Here is a 22,847-nt window from a genome sequence, read left to right on the forward strand (position 1 = left end):
ATCACAGAGCAGCAAGTTGTACTCCCTGTGCTATACAGCAGGTTCCCACTAGCTAGCTATTTTACCCATGGTAGTGTATTTATGTCAAACCTAATCTCCTAATTCATCCCACCCTCCCCTTCCCCTTCTGTGTCCACACATCCGTCCTCTAATTATACTCCAAAAAAAAAAAAAAAAAGGATAACCAACAAGGACCTACTGTGTAGCACAGGGAATGCTGCTCAATATTATGTAACGACCTAAACTGGGAAAAGGATTTGAAAAAGAATAGGTATGTGTATAACTGAATCACTTTGCTGTACACCTGAAATGAACACACATATAGCTAATCAACTATATTCCAATATAAAATAAAAAGTTAAAAAAAACACAAAAAGACAACAACCTTGGGCATATTTTAGAACAGCTGGGAACTGGCACACTTCTACCACATTCTATGGGCCAAAGCAAGTCACAGGGCCATCCCAGATTCAAGATCTGGGGAAAAAGACCTCATCTCTTGATGGGAAGAGAAGCAAAGTCATATTTCAAAGGTCAGGAGACAGATGCTGACAGAGAAGAAGTATGGTGGCCATTTTCCAATCAGTTTTTACATATGTTTTAACATTTCATTATTCACCATTTATATTCCTTATGAAAACTCTCAGCAAACTAGGAATAAAAAGGAACTTTTGCAAACTGATAAAGAGCACCTATGAAAGCCAACAGCTAACATACTTAATGGTGAAAGAGTGAATATTCTACCCCTAAGATCAGGAACAAGAGAAGGATGTCCTTTTTCAGAATCTGCTCTGTTCAACACTGTACTTAAGGGTCTAGCCAGTACAATGAGGTTTGAAAAAGAAATGAAACGCATCCACACAGGAAGGGAACAAGTAAAACTTTAGTTGCAGACAACGTGATCAGCTACATAGAAAACCCAAAGGAATCTAAGTTATTAGAACTAATAAATGAGCTTAGCAAGGTTGCAGGATGCAAGATCAATATAGAAAAATCAACTGTATATTTACTAGCAATGAACAATTAGAGATTGAAATAAAAAATACCATTTACAACAGCATCAAAAATTTTTAAATACTCAGGGATAACTCTGACAAAAGATGTATGAGACCTATACACTCTGGACTAAAAAAAAAGCATTGGTGTGAGAAATTAAACAGGATCCAAATATATGGAGAGACATATACCGTTCAAGGTCAGGGGACCTAATATTGATGTGTCAGTTCTCTCGGTCAACTCAATCCAATTGAAAGACCAACAGGCATTTGTTTTTTTAGAAATGTACAAGCTGTTTTTAAAATTCATATGGAAATGCAAAAGACCTAGAATAGTCAAAACACTGTGAAAAAGAATATATTTGGAGGATTAACGCTACTTAACTTCAAGACTTATAAGGCTCAAGTAATCAAAACGTGTCATATTGACATATTTATCAGAAAGATCAATAGAGCAAGATAGAGGGTCCAGAAAGAGACCCATAGATATATGCACAACTGAATTTTGCCAAAGGTGAAAAGGAAATTCAGTAGAGAAATTGTTTTTTCATCAAATGGTCTTGGCACTATTGGATGTCCCTATGCAAAAAAGTGAGCTTCAGTTCATACCTTACATCACACAAAAACTTAATTTAAAATTGATTACAGATCTAAATATAAATCCTGAAACGATATAACTTCTAGAAGAAAACAGAGGAAAAAATCTCTGTGACCTTGGGTTAGGCAAAGCTTTCTTAGATGACACCAAGAGCATGGTCTGTAAAAGAAAACACTGATAAATTGAAGTTAATGAAAGTTAAAAAAACATTTACTCTTTGAAAGATGTCAGAGAATTAAAATACAAGCCATGGACTGGGAGAAAATATTTGCAAAGCGTATATCTGATAAAAGATTTATATCCAGAGTATGTAAAGAACCCTCAAAACAAACAACCAATAAACAGTAGACAAAAGAGTTGAACACATAATCAAAGAAGATCTGTGAATGGCAAATAAATAACACATGAAAAATGCCAAACATCACTAGTGATTAGGAAAGCACAAATTAGAACCACAATGAAATGCCTCTACAGACCTGGGGTATCACAATGGCTAAAATTTAGAAGATGGATCATATCAAGTTTTGCCAAGGGTATGGAAGAACTGGACTGCTCATACATTGCTGGTGGGAATGTGAAATCATACAGCCAATTTGGAGAACAGTGCGATAGTTTCTTACAAAGTTAAACACCTACCATATGATCCACTCCCAGTTATTCACCGAAGGGGAACATGGAAGTCCATAACAACTTTAAATATAATAGCCTCAAACTAGAAACAACCCAAATGTCCATTGGCGGGTCAATGGATGGACAAATTCGGCATATTTATATAATGTGACACTACTTAGCAATAAAATAACTATTGATACATGCAACATGAGTGGATCTCAAAATAAATACACTGATGCCAGATATAAAGGATCACATTGCTGTATGATTCTATTTACATAAAATTCTAGAAAATGCCAACTCATTGATAGTGACAGAAAGCAGATCCATGGCTGTCCAGGGACGGGGGCGGGAGAGCAGAGACGGGCGGGAGAGAGGGATGATAAAGGAGGACATGGAGATTTTTGGGGTGACGGGTACATTGATTATCTTGATTGCAGTGATGGTTTCAAGGATGTATATAAAAAAACGTACCAAATTGTATGTTTTAAATACATGCAGTTTACATCAATTATATTATACTTCACTAAAGTATTACGAGACTAAACTGAAGTAACACATGTAGAACACTAAAACGATCAAACACAGTTTCCCCAGTGGCTGGAAGCTGATGTCATTACATTTTTTTTTTGGTTTTTATTTTTTTATTTTATTTTTTTAAACATCTTTACTGGAGTTTAATTGCTTTACAATGGTGTGTTAGTTTCTGCTTTATAACAAAGTGAATCAGTTATACATATACATATGTTCCCATATCTCTTCCCTCTTGCATCTCCCTCCCTCCCACCCTTCCTATCCCACCCCTCTAGGTAGTCACAAAGCACCGAGCTGATCTCCCTGTGCTACGCGGTTGCTTCCCACTAGCTATCTATTTTACGTTTGGTAGTGTATATATGTCCATGCCACTCTCTCACTTTGTCACAGCTTACCCTTCCCCCTCCCCATATCCTCAAGTCCATTCTCTAGTAGGTCTGTGTCTTTATTTTGGTCTTACCACTAGGTTCTTCATGACCTTTTTTTTTTTTCCCTTAGATTCCATACATATGTGTTAGCATACTTATTTGTTTTTCTCTTTCTGACTTACTTCACTCTGTATGACAGACTCTAACTCCATCCACCTCACTACAAATACCTCCATTTCGTTTCTTTTTATGGCTGAGTAATATTCCATTGTATATATGTGCCACATCTTCTTTATCCATTCATCTGATGATGGACATTTAGGTTGCTTCCATGTCCTGGCTATTGTAAATAGAGCTGCAATGAACATTTTGGTACATGACTCTTTTTGAATTATGGTTTTCTCAGGGTATATGCCCAGTAGTGGGATTGCTGGGTCGTATGGTAGTTCTATTTTTAGTTTTTTAAGGAACCTCCATACTGTTCTCCATAGTGGCTGTATCAATTTACATTCCCACCAACAGTGCAAGAGTGTTCCCTTTTCTCCACACCCTCTCCAGCATTTATTGCAGATTTTCTGATGATGGCCATTCTGACCAGTGTGAGGTGATACCTCAATGTAGTTTTTTTTTTAATTAATTAATTAATTTTTTAAAAATTAATTAATTAATTTTATTTTATTTATTTTTGGCTGTGTTGGGTCTTTGTTTCTGTGCGAGGGCTTTCTCTAGTTGCGGCAAGCGGGGGCCACTCTTCATCGCGGTGCGCGGGCCTCTCACTATCACGGCCTCTCTTGTTGCGGAGCACAGGCTCCAGATGCGCAGGTTCAGTAGTCGTGGCTCACGGGCCTAGTTGCTCCGCGGCATGTGGGATCTTCCCAGACCAGGGCTCAAACCCGTGTCCCCTGCATTGGCAGGCAGATTCTCAACCACTGCACCACCAGGGAAGCCCCTCAATGTAGTTTTGATTTGTATTTCTCTAATGATTAGTGATGTTGAGCATTCTTTCATGTGTTTGTTGGCAATCTGTATATCTTCTTTGGAGAAATGTCTATTTAGGTCTTCTGCCCATTTTTGGATTGGGTTGTTTGTTTTTTTAATATTGAGCTGCATGAGCTGTTTGTAAATTTTGGAGATTAATCCTTTGTCAGTTGCTTCATTTGCAAATATTTTCTCCCATTCTGAGGGTTGTCTTTTGGTCTTGTTTATGGTTTCCTTTGCTGTGCAAAAGCTTTTAACTTTCATTAGGTCCCATTTGTTTATTTTTGTTTTTATTTCCATTTCTCTAGGAGGTGGGTCAAAAAGGATCTTGCTGTCATTTATGTCATAGAGTGTTCTGCCTATGTTTTCCTCTAAGAGTTTGATAGTGTCTGGCCTTACATTTAGGTCTTTAATCCACACCCTGATACCAAAACCAGACAAAGATGTCACAAAGAAAGAAAACTACAGGCCAATATCACTGATGAACATAGATGCAAAAATCCTCAACAGAATACTAGCAAACAGAATCCAACAGCACATTAAAAGGATCATACACCATGATCAAGTGGGGTTTATTCCAGGAATGCAAGCATTCTTCAATATATGCAAATCAATCAACATGATACACTATATTAACAAATTGAAAGAGAAAAACCATATGATCATCTCAATAGATGCAGAGAAAGCTTTCGACAAAATTCAACACCCATTTATGATAAAAGCCCTGCAGAAAGTAGGCATAGAGGGAACTTTCCTCAACATAATAAAGGCCATATATGACAAACCCACAGCCAACATCGTCCTCAATGGTGAAAAACTGAAACCATTTCCACTAAGATCAGGAACAAGACAAGGTTGCCCACTCTCACCACTATTATTCAACATAGTTTTGGAAGTGTTAGCCACAGCAATCAGAGAAGAAAAAGAAATAAAAGGAATTCAAATTGGAAAAGAAGAAGTAAAGCTGTCACTGTTTGCAGATGACATGATACTATACATAGAGAATCCTAAAGATGCCACCAGAAAACTACTAGAGCTAATCAATGAATTTGGTAATGTAGCAGGATACAAAATTAATGCACAGAAATCTCTGGCATTCCTATACAGTGGTGATGAAAAATCTGAAAGTGAAATTAAGAAAACACTCCCATTTACCATTGCAACAAAAAGAATGAAATATCTAGGAATAAACCTACCTAAGGAGACAAAAGACCTGTATGCAGAAAATTATAAGACACTGATGAAAGAAATTAAAGATGATACAAGTAGATGGAGAGATATACCATGTTCTTGGATTGGAAGAATCAACATTGTGAAAATGACTCTACTACCCAAAGCAATCTACAGATTCAGTGCAATCCCTATCAAACCACCAATGACATTTTTCACAGAACTAGAACAAAAAATTTCACAATTTGTATGGAAACACAAAAGACCCCAAATAGCCAAAGCAATCTTGAGAGCGCAGAATGGAGGTGGAGGAATCAGGCTCCCGGACTTCAGACTATACTTCAAAGCTACAGTAATCAAGACAGTATGGTACTGGCACAAAAACAGAAATATAGATCGATGGAACAGGATAGAAAGCCCAGAGATAAACCCACGCACATATGGTCAGCTTATCTTTGATAAAGGAGGCAAGCGTATACAGTGGAGAAAAGACAGCCTCTTCAATAAGTGGTGCTGGGAAAACTGGACAGGTACATGTAAAAGTATGAAATTAGAACACTCCCTAACACCATACACAAAAATAAACTCAAAATGGATTACGTTTTCTTTTTGTTGAGGAGATCCGTCATCAGATGAGGCTTTGGCTGTTACCTCTTTTCAGCACTCTGAGTCTTTGGAACGAACCCTATCATTTACCCCTGACAGTAAGTGGTCTGTCCCTCCTTCTTGCTCTCCCCCTGGCCCTCCCTCTTCTTCCAGAAATGACCTCTGCTAATTCACAACCCCCCACCTGGCCTTCCTTTTCCCAGTGAACTCCAGCATTGAGGTGACATTCAGGTTTCCTGGCTCCCACTGCCCACATGCACATGAGGATGACTGATTCACACTACGAGGGGTCCCTGGATCCACAAAATCGCTGACACATTTACAGTCTTTGCAGAGCAGAGACCCTTTCCAAGGAGTGATCTGGGAGCACCTCCTCTGTCTACCGCACCTGACTGGCTGTCTGCTCTTCTGATCATCTTCTCTGGTCTCCAAAATGAACTTTAATTTCAGGCAGAGGAAAAAGAAAAGGCTCACAGAACCTTGTTCCAGGGCTCCCAGCAGAGCTATCACTTCTTGGTCTTAGTCAAAGGCCCCCTCCGTAAGCAACTGCCCACTTAGCACTTGTGAATGGATCTAACTTCCACAGGCTTTAAGTGTTTTCTTGGAATTGATCTTCCCATGAAAAGTATGCTTTCAAGGCATGCAATAACCATGAGAACCTTAAACAAATTACACTTTATCAAATGGAGAAAAACAATGCACTTGAAACACGCTATACAAGGGAATAAAGGGCTGTCAGGTATCAAGATGGAGACGGTGAGGGGAGAGCCTGGGTACCACGTGCGGCTGAACTCACGTATTGTCACAAACGTTTACCTTTGCATTCAAGAGGTGAATGTATGTCCTGGGTCAGTTTCTCTGCTGTGTGATCTGTTTCTCTGCTCATTTCCCAATCTGCCCCCCCTGGGAGGGGGGCTTCTGAGCCACTCTCCTCCCCTCTGGGGGGTGATGGCTTTGCCTGGGAAAGGAAGGTGGGGAGGGGTCCTGCTCTCTCCTCCTCCTTCCCCCCATCTGCCTCCTCCCTCCTGGGCCCCATCTGCTGAAATGAGCCTGGAGATCCTGGGAAAACAGGGTGCAGGGGCCCCAGTTCTCCAGGAACACGGTCGTGTGGAGACATCTCATCGGGGCGGGAGGACAAAGATGAGCCCCAGCCGCCCCTCTTGTCCGCCCCTTCCCCACACAAGGGCCCGGGGAGGGGGCTCCGTTCCTCTGGACGCTCAGTCAGCAGGCGTTGGCCAAGGGCAGCCCGTGCCCGGCTCTGTGCGGGGCCGGGGATTCAGGCAGGACGAGCCCTGGTCCCCACCTCGCTCTGTGCACAGTGAGGCCACATCGGCCTCTGACCCGCACGCTGTCACATCTGTCCCCTCACCCTGCTTTGTGTTCCCTTAGTGAGTGTCACCACCTGCCTCTGGACATGGCTGTGTCTGTTCCCGTCCGTCTCTCCACCGAATGTCAGCTCCATGAGGACAGGCCTTTTCCTGGCCCGCTCAGAGCTGTGTCCCCAAGCCTGGGACAGCTCCCGGTGTGTAGTGGACACTCTGTTTTGTGAGTGAATGTCACTGGACTTGCTCTAGTGGAGGAAACAGGAGGACAGAGTTGCGGGTGTCCTCAGGGGGCCGCCTTCCTTAATGTGTGAGGGCCCAGGGGACACAGGCGGGTCAGCCACAGCATCTGCTATGATCATAAGAGCATCTCGTGCACGGAGCGCCGGGGCTCCGAACCAGCAAACTCCACTCTCTCTTGACCAAGGCCAACCCAGCCCCTGTCGGTGACAGCTGTCCTCCTGCTGCCACCAGGCCACTTGGATCTGCGCACCTCCCGCCTCAGCCCACCCTCCCCACGTGTGGAGCAAGGGCTCAGCTGGGGCTTCCATGCTGTGCCTCGGCCATTGGCCCTGGGGTCCTGCAGGTGCAGTTCTGATGCAGGAGGCTGGATGGGCCCAGAGATGCTGCACTTCTAACAGGCTCCCAGGCGATGTTGCTGTTGCTGGCCCACGGAGCACACACTAAGCAGCAGGGTGGTTAGAGGTCACCTTGTTTGTGCACTGATGTTTACTGAGGGCCTACTGTGTGCTGGGCACCGAGACACAGTGGTAAGCAAGGCGGGCTCGGCCCTGCCCTGTGGAGAAAACAGACACGCTGCCGAGAAAACAGACAAGGATGAGCCACGTGCGTGATCCCCGAGCCGCCCACTCATCCCAGCGTCCACCCCAGGCACTGCCTCGAGGGACCCTGCAGGGCAGCCCAGGCTCTCCCCTCACTGCACTCTTCTTTCCAGGGCGTCAGTGGGGAGGGGACAGGGAAAAGTCTAGCTGGGCTCTGTCCCGAGGCTGGTCTTGGGGTGTTTCCCAATGGGCCAGGTCAGAGGACAGTTCCCATCCAGGACAGGGCATGGAACTGGGGCAGGAGGAATGTACCACAGCAGAGAGCCCAAGGGGAAGCTGAGAGCCAGGCCTAGGAAAGCTAAATCCCACAGTCAAGGCAGATGGGTGAGTGGGGAACAGTGCCTGGTTAGGAGCAGGGTCCTTAGAGATGCCTGAACATCCAGGAGTGGTCCCTTGATGGGTCTGGCCAGGCTGGGTGTGACTGGGTCTCAGAGGGTAAAGGTGCCCACTGTGCACATCCCTCCCACAGCCTGGAGCTGCTACTGGCTGTGTGCTGATTCCTCTGGACCCCACCCACCCCATTCCTGGCTATGCAGCCCAGAGCCCTAGATTGACCCCTGGGCTCTGTAGAAAGCCGAGCCCCACCCCCTCCTCCCTCCCCACACTGGCCCAGCGCCTGCGGGCACGGGGACGGGGATGCACCGTGTCGGGGTGTCGGGGGCTGTCCAGCCCTGGCAGAGGTTAACGGTGTGTTACTGCAGGGGCTGCAGGGGCTCCCTTTGCATCCGAGGGAGGCAGGATGCCTTCAATCATCAGAAGCAGGTGTTCTGTGTTTGCCTCCTGGATGAAGTCTTCCTTGAAGGTAATAAGTAAAGCGGGTACATTAGGGAAGTGACAGCCCTGGGGCTCGGGTGGGGGGGAGGATAAGGGGGGATGTGGTGCAGACCTAGAAAGAGGGGTTTGGCCACCAGGACAGGAGATACCGCGAATGGAGGCTTTTCTGTGAGCCCACGACACCCCCGCCCCAGGGAGCGCCTCAGTCTGTGCTTTCCTCTGAGGATTGTTGTGGGGAGGGCGGTGGGGGGCAGGCAAGGCAGCCCTAGAAGAGGAGTTAGGCACACGGGGATCCCCCAACTCCCTGCTGTGTGACTTTGGGCAAGTTGTCTTCCCTCTCTGGGCCTCAGTTTCCTCATCTGTAGATGGGGGACAGTGATTTAAACAGCCCTTCCCTCACAGGGTGGTTGAGGACATGAGCCCTAAAAGCCGTACAGATGGACACCCAGGAGTAGAGGGGCAGTGAGGGCAGTGGTCAGGGGCCAGGGGTGGAGTCACCACAGGTCTGGGATTTAGATCCAAGCTGTGACCTTGGGAAGTTCCGTTCCTTAACTTCTCAGTGTCAGTTCCCTCAGCTGTAAAACAGGTTAACACAGTCCCTTCCTTGGAGAGTGGTGGTGAGAATTAATGAGGTGGTGCCCACACAGCCTGGCGCACAGTAAGCCCCCAGCCAACCGTGGGCGGTGTCACTGGTGTTCTAAAGGGACGTGAACCGGAGGCACATTCATGCTCCTGGTCTCCGTCGACCCTGACTCTGACTTCTTATGTCTACAGAGCCTGGTCTCACTCTGCTTTGCTCTCTCTGCTTAGGGTACCCATCCAATTTTTCCCCCCATTTCTCGGGAACGGCCCAGGGAAGGGAGGATGTGTTGTTGGTGTCTGGCGTTTGGACTACATTTCCCCAAAGAAGCCTTGTTATCGTGGTTAGTAGTAGTAGAAGCCATTAGGACTTTTGGTCCAACCCCAGTCTATAACAGAGTTTTAGGGAAAATTCTATTCTGAACTTCAAAAAAACTTTAGGAACATAACATTCCTAAACTCTTGGAGAAGAATGAATATCCGTCTTGCACCCCTGCGTGCCAGGCATGGTGTAAGTTCTTTGCATATGTTAATTTACTTAATTTTCACAGTGATGCAATGAGATTGGCGGTATTAGTCTTATTTATTTATTTTTTTCTGGCATATAATTTATTTTTAAAATTAACCTTTTTGTGGGGGGAGGTAATTGAAGAGCCCTGTGAAGTTATAAGAAATAATACAGAGGTGTTTCCCTGTTCCTCCCCACTAACCATAACTATCGTTGCTGGAAATGACACGAGAACCAAAGGAGCACTCTGTAAAGTGGGCAGAGGAAGGCAGGCGGGTTAAGAGCCCCAAGACTGGAGGCACAACACGGCGGCAGGATGTCTTAGATCCCACCCACCCACAGAAGAAGGAGACCCAGGCCCGGTTCCTCTCTTAGCCCCAATCTGGCAACAGAAGGCAGCCCAGGTAAGCTCCTTCCTCACTGGATCTAACGGGAGCCCTGCCCACACAATCAGGTGACACCGGCCAGATGGATCCTACCACAGCCCCCAGCTGGGCAAGCATTCATCATCCTGTGGGGGAATTGACATTCAGCTGAATTTTAAAAAAAGAAAGGAATGAGAGAGATCTTGTGTACCCTTTGTCCAGTTTCCCCCAATGGTAACATCCTGTAAAACTGCAGGACTATATCACAATCAGGAGATTGACATTGATACAACCCACCCATCTGACTCAGACTTCCCCAGTTTTCACTTGTACTCATTCATGAGTATGTATGTGTACGTGGTACGGCCGGGGGTGGGGTCTTCTCTGCCCATTCTGACCCACCATGGCCACACCAAAATGGTGGCCCCTACCTGCCCTGAGCTACCCCTCTTCCAGCTGGCTGCCACAGTTTAGTGACTCTGTCTCCATGTTCCAAACTGAGGTTCCCGAGAGGGGAGATCTGCTAATTTGGCCAGTGTGGACCAGGTGTGCACCTCAATACTGTTAATCAGCTGAGGGTTGCTGGTGGTGTGGGAGCGGGAGAGGATCTTCGGGGCTGCGGGCTGAGCAGGGAGGAATGGGTCAGGAGAAAATAATCAGTATTTCTAAAATGATGGGAGTTATGGTCCTTATTTTTCAGTTAAGGAAATTGAAGCTCAAAGAGGTACAGTGAGTTGCTAAAGATAGCACAGCTAGCAAGCTGGAGAATCGCGATTTATACCTGAGGTTCAGCTGCAATCCAGACTGCAACCCTCAACCCCTCTTGCTTTTCCGTCTCTTCCTACCATCTGCTCCTCTCACCTGCCGCTTCCTGCTGGGCCAAGCAGAGCAGGAAACAGGGAAAAATGACTCCCCTGAGGTGAGAGATAATGGGGGCAGCTCCTGGGGCCGGTGAGGGTGAAGTCCTGTCGCTGCCCCCTCAGCACCTGGGGCACCTGCAGATTCCCCCAGAGCCCTGCACCTGACACCGAGGTTGCCCCTGCTCTCCTTCCAGAGCAGGCCTGAGGAAGTCAGTGCACCTGACCGTCATGCTCAATTATTCACGCCAGTAAGAGTTTAATTAAAATTTCATGACAGTCATCATGTTTCACCCAAACAGCGGATGATGGCCTTGCATTTTTGCCTGAGTCCAGCGGTCGCATCGCAGAGATCTTCATCCGAAGCCTTTCAACCCTCACAAATCAGTTCTGATAACAAGCCCTCTTGTGATTGTCACAAAGTCCAAAGTGGGGCAGACGCAGCACCCTGGTGACTGTGGTTGAAGAAGGCCCTCGCTGGAGCAGGGCTGTGGGGTCTGCTGGCCACTTGGTCCTGGCCTCTGGTTCCAGGAGACAGTCTCTGACATTTACCCAGCGAGATCCATGGGATGATTCCAGGTAAACAAAGGCCAAGGATTTAAGAAGGGAGACTGCAGAGTGGGTTGTACCTGGAGGTTACAGAAAACCACATCCCTGCAGGGGCAGTGGGAGGGAGGGAATGTGTGTGCATCCCCTTCAGGATGTCTTAGGGTTAGGCAGGTGACCTTGGGGCAGGTCCTCAGTTTCTCCACTTGGAAGGTGGAGCTGATGAACCCTCCTTCACAGGGCGCTTGTGGGGGTCACAGGAGGGGCTGTGGGAAGCTCTGAGCACGCTGCCTGCACAGTAGCTGCTCAGATAAGTGGCTGTTGACTTGAATTGGGTGCCAGATGACTTGCTGAGCTGGGTGAGGTGGTGATGGGGAGCCCTGGCTTCCAGCCCTCCCCTGTCCCACCACTGATTGTCTGCGGAGGCTCTGGGCACCACTGGGCAGTGGGAGACTGGGTCTACATCGAGGCCAACCAGACATGGAGACTCAGGGATATGGGCAATAGACTTTCCTGCTCAAACAGACAGCAGCGCTTTGGAGGCAGCCCCAGCCATGGCTGATAGGAGACCAGACAGCATTTAGAGAAACTGGGGCAGGTGAGAGATGACCAGCAAGGTCAGCCCAGGGCTTCCAGCAACAAAACAGAGCAAGGGTGTGTCCTGCAGGCAGGCGGAGCTCCACCCGCTGTGGGGCCCGGGAGTGGGTGGTGAGGGGAGATCCTGACTCGGGGTGAAGAAGGGCATCCATAACATCTGAGAAGAAGGCCGGTGCCTGAGCCCGGAGCTCAGCTCAGGCCCTGGGAATGAGTGCAGCAGACCCCCCAGTACACATCCATATCCCCTCTGCACCCACCGATGCGGGGCCAGCTGATGGAATAACTGGGGGTGTTCAGTGTAGTGTAGGCTCTGGGAGATAGCAAGGATTCTATGGGAGGGGCTGCTTAGGACCCGGGGAGGAAACAGATCGCATCCTGGGAAGAAGCCATGGCAGAGTGAAAGGAGCAACTGGACTCAGAACAGCGAGATCTGGGTTCTGGGCCCAACTCAGTCTCCAGATCACTGTGTGAGACCCTGGGCAAGTCACGTGACCTCTCTGCACGTCTGCAGAACAAGGCACTTCTAAGAGCCCTCCCAGAGCCTTGACTCTAAAGAGTTCTGTGCGAATGCTTCCGTCCAACCCCCACCTTCAATACGACCCGTGGCTTCCCAGCTCAAACCCGCCTCCTGCCAGAAGGCAAGTCAGCACCAGGAACCCACAGGGTGAGTCAGCAGCCCTCACGGCCGCCGCGTGATGCAGGTCTGGCCGTGACAAGGCTGATCGGTTCATTAGAGTCTGGGGATAATGTGCCCTCGCCCTTGGAGATGCCATTACGGGGTGGTTTCTGCAGCTTCCTCCTTGGGAGGGAAGAAAACGGGGAGAAGGGGCAGCGGGAGATGAACCTGACTCACACCCTTGGGGGAGAGGCTGACACGGCAAAGTTTTGTGCTGGTCTCAGCTTGGAGACTTAGATGCTGGAGGGGAGGCAGCCATTAGGCTCTTTCATCTCCTGTGAAAGGAACCTCAGTGCCTAAACCTGGCTTGAGCTCAGAAGGGATTTATTGGTTTTATGCCACTGACAAGCTCAGGGATGAACCTTTAGTTCCACCTTGTTGCAGGGGCTCAAATGATGCCACCAGGATGTTCTCCCATCTTTTAGCGTCTCTCCCCCATGCAAGGCCATGCTCAGATCCCCCTTCTTGGAGGCCAGATGGTTTTCCATCCAGACTGGAGTCCAGCAGAGAAGAGAGAGCTTCCTCAACAACTAATCAAAAGTCCTGGGCCGATTCCCATTGGCTCCAAGGGTCACACACCTATCCCCGAACCGATCTGGGTCAGTGGGAAGGAATGTGGTGATTGGCTTAATCCAATCAAGAAAGATCCTGCAATCTGGAGGTGGGGTTGATCCAGCCTAAACCTGGGGTGGGCTGAGAGTAGGGGAGGGGGAAATTCTGGGGGAAATTACAGCTTTACTAGTAAAAGGGTGACAGGATACTGGATGGCAACAGCCTACAGATATCTTCCACTGGGTTAGGGTAGAGGGCAAGAATAGCTAATGTATAAGATCAAGAGGAATAGTGGGAGAAAAGCCTAATATCCATGAAGCATGGCTGATCTTACTTCATCTTCCCAGTAGTCTAATTAGAGTGTGAGTAGTAGTATCCTAAATCCAGAATCCTATATTTTAGTGTCGGAAGGATCTTCAAAAGCACCTGGTGTGACATCCTTATGTTTAGAGATAAGGCAACAGACCCAGAAAGGTTAAGTGACTCTCTCAGGGTCACATGGCTCATTAGTAGAAGACTCAGGTCTTCCCAGGCAGAGGTCGTTCCAGCCGGTGTCCATCTGTTCAGAGGTGCTGCTGAATTACAGTGAACGCTGTGCAAGGCAAGCCTGGCTCTCACTCAAACCAGGCAGGACAGCCTACATGGGCTAGAGTCCATCCTGCCTTGGGTGAGCAGAAAAATGGGTCCCTCATCACCTCCCTGCCCCCAACCCCCCAGCATGGGCAGGTGTCTCCGTAGATACACCCAGCTGCGCCCTGCTGGAGACTCTCTCAGAGGATCCTGGGGCGCTTCACGTTTCACACTCCTGATCGGTAGCTGACCCCAACCTCTGCCACCTGACCCTGCCTCCCTGCAGGTCTGTGAAAGCAGAAAAATTAACTCCAAGAGTATGAAAAATGGTGAGACTCTTCACGGTCATCTAGCCAAAACCCTGCATTTTATAGGAGGCAAACTGAGGCCCAGGAGAGGAGGGACATTCCAACGCAGGCAGAGCGATCCAGGCAGAAGGGCCCCTGGCTCCCAGTCTGATGCTTTCCCGCCACCCCACTGGCCTTGCTGGTTGCATGAGCCCTGAGCCGCCCTTCTTGTGACCTCTGATGGGGACTATCAACCATCCACATATTTACACACGGACAACCTCTCTCCCTTAAACAGTATCACACTTTTTGCAAGGTGTATCCACTGTCCTAGTTAAACATGAAACAAATGAGGGCCAGAAAGCAGTTGGGGGTTGTCCAAGGTCAGCTGCCCACCAGTCAGAGATCAGGGCCAGCCTCCTGTGTCTCAGGACAGAAGCCTTCAAAGAGTTTGTGTCACTTATCCTCCTTGATCCCTGCAAGGCTGGAGTCCCTGTAACTGTTGCCCTAGTTATAGATGAAATAATGGGGCTCAGAGGGGCCCAGCTCTCTGGGCTCCCTCACACAGCTGGTCAGTGGTGAAGAGGGGGTGGGCCAGCGTGCCTGGAGTCCAGTCTGGTACCCTGTCACCCTGCACACTGCCACTTGTACAGTTGGGAATGGCCTTCCTGAGAGTAACTGGAACCCGACCAGTGGAGCTCTAGACAAGTCAGGGGTTATTTTTCTCACTCAGTGAGGCGGGATTCACTCAATGAATCACTGGGGTGGGAGGTGGTGAAAGCCCAGCAGCTCCAAGATACCATCTGGCCAGCCTCCTCCTCTATCTCCCCTCAGTGTCCTCAGGGTGTGCGGACGCCCTTGAGGTCACAGCGTGGCTGCTCCACCTGGGCCTCCTTTCAGGCTGGGCAGCTGGCGGTCCTCTGGGAGAAGCCAGAGGCCCCTGCCCTTCCAGGGAATTTCCCAGAATGCCCCACAGCCACCTCTGCCCCGTCTCATTGGTGGGAGCTGTGTCACATGACAGCCTGCAGAAGGACAGGAAATGTAATGTTTTTAAGTAGGGGAAATTGTTGTCCCGGACAAAATAGGGGTCGTGTTAGGAGGAAAGCAGAGGAGGGTCACTATTGATGGGCAGCCTGCAGTCTCCGCCCCAACACTTACAATCTCATTTTCATGTTTGCTACCTCCCTGGGTCCACACAAGCATGTTTGTTGTGATCAGGCAGTGAGAGGCTGAGCCACTTGCCCGGGACCCCACAGGAGTGGTCTGAGGAACAAGGCTAGAGCCCGGCTCCCTGCAGCTCCCCAGATCTGCCCTCCTGCCCCACGTTGTCCGCTCTCTCTTCTCTCACCGTCCCAATTCTCTGCCTCTCCAGCTCCCCAGACCAGATGGGGGTCAGCACATTCCTGCGGGCTGAAGATGAGAGGGCAATTGTTTATCACTTATGGTTCTGACACAGACGTACTTTCAGGCTGAACTACCTTAAGCAAGTCTGCTATGGAAAGTCCAAACTCAAACCAATCCCCCGGTGTTACACTCCCTCTCTCACATCCTGCTGGTGGGATAGTCACTGGGGTAACCTTAGCGGAAGACAGTTGGGCAGTGTCTATCAAAATTCAAAATGCACGTGTCCTTTGTCTCAGCAATTTAACTTCTAGGAGCTGATCATTCTGAAACACGCTAGAGTACAAAGCTATGCAACGATCTTCACTACGATGTTATTTGTAATAGCAAAATTGGAGAGATCTAAATGTCTATCAGTAGGAGATTGGTTACTTAAGTTATGGCATATCCATACCATTGAGTACGGAGCAGCCATGAAAATGATTGACTTTGGCCTCTACGATCTGACTTGGGAAAATGTCCATGATGTGTTTTTGAATAAAGAAAGTAGACTGATGAAAAATACAAATAGCATTATAAAGATTCTAATAATCTTGGTTTGTATACAGATAAGTGAGTATCTGGAAGGATATGTGCCTGTGTGGGAGACTCTCAGGAAAGTTCCTCATGCATTGAGGCCCTCTCATTACATGAACTCTATGTCCCTTATCCAAGCCATTTGTGCCTGAGATCCTTTCCCTTTTTGCCTACATCAGTAATGTTCCCATCTCTTCTGGATCATTCCAATTAGTGTACAAACACACCATTAATTCTCTAATAGCCCCAAATAGAAACAAGTCAATATCCAACCTCTTCTGCTACTTTTGTTTCCCTTTACAATAAAACAAAAGTCACGATTATTACTATCTTTAATTCCCCTCCTCCTAGTTTCTTTTCACTGCACTCTAATTGGATTTCATCTCCTCACATTCCACCATAACTGCTCTTGTCAAGGTCATCAATTATCTATGCACCGATAAACCCAATGGTCAACTTTCAATGACATTTGACCTATCAGTATTTGGAATAGTTGCTCATGGCTCTCAAACCTTCCCTCCTCTCTGCTCTGGGATCCCACTCTCTCTTGTTTTTTTCTGCTTCCCTGGTTACTCCTCCTCCATCTCCTTTGCTTGTTCTTTCTTGGCTCCTCAACCTGTAACCCTTGAGTTATTCCAGAGTTCTGCCGTTGGTTCTCTTCTCCTTATCCCCCCTCACCCCCTTCGGGACTTCACCAGACTTGTGGCCTTTACATGCCATTCATATGCTGATGGCTCCCAAATGTACATCTCAACCTGGACTTCTCCCTGAACTTTAGGCTTATACATCCAGCTGTCTATTCATTCTTCCCTCCCTCCCTACCTTCCTGGTCTCCTGCCTCCCTTCTTCCCTTTCTTTCTTCCTACCTACCTCCTTCTTCTCTCTCTTTTTCTTTCTACCAAAAATCATACATTATCTCTATAATTTGTGCACACAAGTTCATGCGTGTGTGTGAAACACCCTTACAAGCCAGAACTATTTTCAATAGAAAGCAGTTCCACACTTTACAAAAGATTTCCAAAGCCTTCCTTGAAATGCTACACTCTCCAGAGAGCTACAGAAAATGATTTTGATTTATAAACCCGTTTCTTTTATGCTCCAATGCAACCCTTAAAAACCTTCTCAATTTCTGTTTCAAGTTCTGTCCAATTCAACCAGTATTTTCCCATGTTCTTACTAAGAGCTGGGTGCTGTGCTTGGCACTGTGGGGGGACAGAGATGAATAAGATCCATGTTCCAAGGGAAACTGGCACTGTCAACTCTCTTACAGAGAAGGCTTTTAAGAAGAACTTACCTGGGCAGCTGATGCCACAGGAAATTTAACGAAACCCTAAGCACCATAAGCAGATTGAACTGACAGCCCAGAATGAATAAATGCCCCTGGTTTCTGACAAAAATTCTTTCCTTGATTGGACTCCAGCCTGGTTCCTCTGAACCCCCCTTTTGACTAAGCCTAACCTTAGCTCTAAAGAATTGAACAAAACACTAACAGTTTCTAACAGCTCAAGGCCACATCCCTAGGATGTCCTTAGCCCCTCTTAAAGAGCCTGCCTGACAAAGCTCAAGGATGCCAAAAGAAGTTTTGTTTGTTGCAGCCAACACCTGAAGATATGGCTGCTGTCTCCCAACCTTCATAGGAGGGCAGGAGCCTACCTCAATGAGTGCCACTTAGCAAACCCAGATGGGTTTTACGTGGACCAACCTTCCTTCCCACTCTTTGTAATTTTTCACTTTCCTGACTCTGCTCAAGACCCTGCCATTGCCTCTCTTCCTCATCATTCTCCCTTTAAAACACCCAATCACCTCTGCACAGATTGGGGTAGAGCTCAGCTCTTTCCCTTAGTGTCAGTAGTTATTGAATAAATTCTATTTTCACTGCTGTAACTAATGTCTGGTTGTGTTTATCTTCAACATCCCTCAGGCTGGTGGGGCAGCCAGAAGGGGCATAACTATACACAGAAGGGTAGCTGAGGGATGGCAGGGGGAATAGCTGCCAAAGTCACCTAGATTTTCTCCTATGTTTTCTTCTAGACATTTTATAGGTTGTATTTTATGTTTAGGTCTATGATCAATTTTGTGTTAATTTTTGTGAAAGATGTAAGGTCTGTGCCTGGGTTCATTTGTTTTTGCAAATAGGTATACAATTTTTCCAGCACCATTTGTTGCAAACACTATTATTTCTCCATTGACTTGCCATGCCCTTTTGTAAAAAACCAGTTGACTATTTTTATGTGGGTCTATTTTGGGGCTCTCTATTCTGTTCCACTGATCTAAGTGTCTAACTTTCATTGTCTTGAAAACTGTAGCTTTATAGTTAATCTTGAAATTGGATAATGTGAGTCTTCCAACTTTGTTCTTTTTCAGTATTATGTTTCCACATAAATCAGCTTGTCAATATCTACAAAATAACTTACTGGGATTTTGACTGGTATTGCATTGAGTCTATATGTCAAGTTGGGAAGAATTGATGTCTTAACAATATTGAGTCTCAGTTCATGAATATGGACTGTCTCTTCTACTTAGACCTTCAAAAATTTCTTTTATCAGTGTTTTTTAGTATATAGATCCTGAATATATTTTGTTTTATATATATACCTAAGTTCTTTGGGTTTTTGGTGCTATTGTAAGTGGTATTTAAAAAATTCAAATTCCATTTGTTCATTGCTGGTATGTAGAAGAGCAATAGACTTTTGTATATTAATCTTGTATCCTGTGGCCTTGCTATACTTATTTTAGGTTTTTTTCGCAGAATTTTGGTGATTTTCTGTAAAAAACCATGTCAACTATGAATGAAGACAGTTTTATTTCTTCCTTTATGATATATATGCTTTTAATTTCTTTTTCATGTCTCATCGCACTAGCTAGGATTTCCAGTATGATGTTGAATAGGAGTGATAAGAAAGAAGACATCCTTACTTTATTCTTGATCTTAATCTCACCATTAAGTATTGATATGATGTTGGCTGTAGGTTTTTTGTAGATGTTCTTTATTGTGTTGAAGAAGTTATCCTCTATTCCTAGTTTGCTGAGAGGTTTTTGTTTTGTTTTTTTTTTGAATGATGATGAATAGGCATTAGATTTTGTTAAATGCTTTTACTGCATCACTTGATATGATTGTATGATTTTTCTTCTTTAGCCTTTTGCTATGGTGGATTACACTGACTGATTTTCAAATGTTGAACTATCCTTGCATTTTCAAATGTTAACAGTTCTTGAAAATATGGAGTCTTCTAGCCCATAAACCTGGAATAAAATCCACTTGGTTGACATGTTCATCCTTGTTATACATTGTCAGATTTGATTCGCTAATATTTTCTTGATAATTTTTGTGTCTGTTCATAAGAGATATTGATCTGTAATTTTCTTTTGTTATAATGTCTTTTTTTTAAGGTATTGGGATACTATTGACTTCATAGGATGAATTAAGATGTGTTCCTTCTGTTTCTATCTTTTGGAAAAGATTGTAGAGAATTGGTAATATTTCTTCCTTAAATGTTTGGTGGAATTCACCAGCAAAACCATCTGGGCCTGTTGTTTGCTTTTTTGGAAGACTTTAAAAGAATTATTGATTCGATTTCTTTAATAGCTGAAGGGCTATGCAGGTTATCTATTTGTCTTTCTGTGAGTGTTGGTAGTTTGTGTCTTTCAAGGAGCTGGTCCATTTCAGCTAAGTTATCAAATTTGTGTGCATAAAGTTGTTCCCTTATTATTCCCTTAGTATCTTTTTGATGTCCTTGGGATCAGTACTGATGACCATTTTTTCATTTCTGATACTGGTAATTTGTACATTCTCTCCTGTTTTCTTGTTCAGCCTGGCTAGAGAAGAGAAAAAAGCTCCTTAAGTGATGAAACCGTAAACTTCAAGGTCAGGTTTTACTAGTTTTTTGTAGATTTTTTTGCTCTCTGGCACATGAAATGTTTCAGGAACATAATAATTGCATAATGTATTGTGTTGTTATATCTCAAAATGACAGAAGTTTTGAATACTACAATCCCCTGATCTTAAGAAGTTTAGAATTTTAACTTTCAGCAAGTCATTAACAATTAACTGAGCATCTACTATGTGGCAGGCACTGTGCTGGGCCCTGGGATACAATGGTGAGCAAATTAGACATGTTTCCTATCTTCATGGTAACTGGTCTAACATGAGTAATGATATCACAAATAAATAAAAAGTTGCTACTGTGGTAAATTATATAGGGAGAAAGGGTCTATGATACCAATTCATAGAGGAATTTGACCAAGCTCAGGAAATCAAGGAAGGCTTCCCCAAGGAAGAGACAATGGAGCTGAGGTCTGAAGACTGATGAGAAGGTACCGAGGCAGAAAGCGAAATGTGTTTCTGGTAGGGTTGACAGCACATGCAGAGGCCCTGTGGTGGGAAGGACTACATCAATATGAAGTCCTGAAAGAAGGCCAGTGTATTTGGGGAGGACATAAGGCATGGGAGAGTGTTGGGAACTGAAGCTGGAGAGGGCAGGGCCTGGCCAGGATGGAGTTGGGCCTTTATTCTAAGAGCTGTGGGAGTTGTTCCTGCTAAGACTGGTCCAAAACACTAAGACCACTCTCCAGCTCCCTCTTCTTTTCTCAGAAGGAAATGGGAGCTGGCAGAGAACTGCATCCATCACCTATTGTCTTCCTCATTTAGCCAGCTCTGTGGGGCATTCCCATGTAGTTGTTTCTTTTAAATAGTTTTATTGACATATAAGTTATAATAAAATTCACCCATTTTAAGAGTATGATTCAGTGATTTTTAGTAAACTTCAAGAGTTGTGGAGAAAGTGGACATCCAACTTGTATTGGAACTTTCGTATCACATATGACAAAGGAACAATTTCAAAGTGGGTGATGTGGAGAAGGGCAAGATGATTTTTCAGCAGTGTGTCCAGTGCCCTACCGTGGAAAAGGGAGGCAAGCACAAGACTGGACCAAACCTCCATGCTCTATTTGGGCGAAAGACAGTTCAGGACCCTGGATTCTCTTACGCAGATGTCAGCAAGAACAAAGGCATCATTGGGGAGTATTTGGAGAATCCTAAGTAGTACATTCCTGGAACAAAAGTAATCTTCACTGGCATTAAGAAGGCAGAAAGCGTAGACTTAGTAACTTCTCTCAAAAAAGCTACTAATGAGTAATAGGTGGCTACTGCCCTATTTATTACAACACAGAAATGTCTATGACCTTTTTATGCATACCGTATCTAAACTGATCTCATATACCAGAATTCAGATGGTGAATGGCTGATAGAATATTTCTGTTGGACAGTCCTGATTTAAATAGGACTGGCTTGTGGTTAAACGATGATCAGCTTTTTGAATTTTGAAAGTAATTCTGGTTCAGCAAGGGCTGTCACTGTTTTCCCCTTCTAAAAATATGATTGAATTTGATTAGTAATGTTCAACTTTTCACAGAGATGGTGAATGCCATCTCAAAACCTATAGGAGTTTGGTTTTATAGGTAGATCTATACAACAGGTTATATTAACATATTTAAGTATTGAGGAGATTCCTTTATTGTTTCATAAAACAGAGCAAGACTCACCTGTGTGTTTCAAGTTGTGTTTACCAGCCTGTTAAGGCAAGGGTTGAAGATAAGCTGGCAATGTCTACTTTATCTTTTTGGTCTTAACTATGCCTATTTAATTAAAATTCCCTGTATCTAAAATGTTGCCTTTTATTTAATGAAAGGCATTTTAGTGTAGCTTATGTATAATATCAAAGAATATTGAACACACACACACACACACACACACACACACACAAACAAGAGTTGTGTAACCATCACCGAAATCCAGTTATTGAACATTTCTATCACCCCAAAAGTTCCCTTGTGTTTGCTTGCAGTTAATCCCCACCTTCCCCTCCCCTCCAAACACACATAATGTCCTAGGCATTCAAGGTCTGATTTCTGTCTCTGTAAGTTTGCCTTTGGTGGACTCTTCATATAAAGGGAGTCTTACTGTATGTAGTCTTTTGCATCTGGCTTCTTTGCATAATATATTTGAGGTCATTCATGCGTAGTATATGTCAGTAGTTCTTCGTTTTTATTGCTGAGTGGTATCCACTGGATGGATACTCACATTTATGTATCCACTCGAATTTGATGGATGTTTGGGTTGTTCTGCGTTTTGGTTGTCATGAATAATGCTGCTATGAACGTCTGCATATGAATCTTTTTGTGAACATAGGTTTTTTAATTTCTTTTAGGAAGATTCCTGGGAATGGAATTGCTGGGTATTATGGTAAGTTTATGTTTAGCTTTTTAAGAAACTGCCATACTGTTTCCCGAAAGTAATTATACCATTTTACATTCCTACCTGCAGTATAAGAGAGTTTCTATTTCTCTACTTCTTTAACAACACTTGATATTGTCCTTTTAAAAAGTATAGTCATTCAAGTGGGTGTGAATTGGTATCTCACTGCTGGTTTTAGTTTGCATTTACCTAATGACTAATCTCATTTGTTGAATACGTTAAGCATGTTTTTATGAGCTAATTAGCCATCCATGTATTTTCTTTGGTGAAATGTCTACACAAGTCTTTAGCCTATTTTTAAATTGAGTTGTTTGTCTTCTTATTATTGAATTATAAGTGTT

At 45.2% G+C, this 22,847-nt stretch overlaps 1 pseudogene; it reads left to right on the forward strand.

Annotated features, from left to right (window-relative positions):
• LOC118895179 overlaps nucleotides 1–21,388 on the forward strand; it is a 37,973-nt pseudogene extending 16,585 nt beyond the window's left edge.
• Nucleotides 21,389–22,847: the final 1,459 nt, after the last annotated feature.

The sequence above is a fragment of the Balaenoptera musculus genome, chromosome 1 (assembly GCF_009873245.2).
Source record: "Balaenoptera musculus isolate JJ_BM4_2016_0621 chromosome 1, mBalMus1.pri.v3, whole genome shotgun sequence".
NCBI lineage: Eukaryota > Metazoa > Chordata > Mammalia > Artiodactyla > Balaenopteridae > Balaenoptera > Balaenoptera musculus.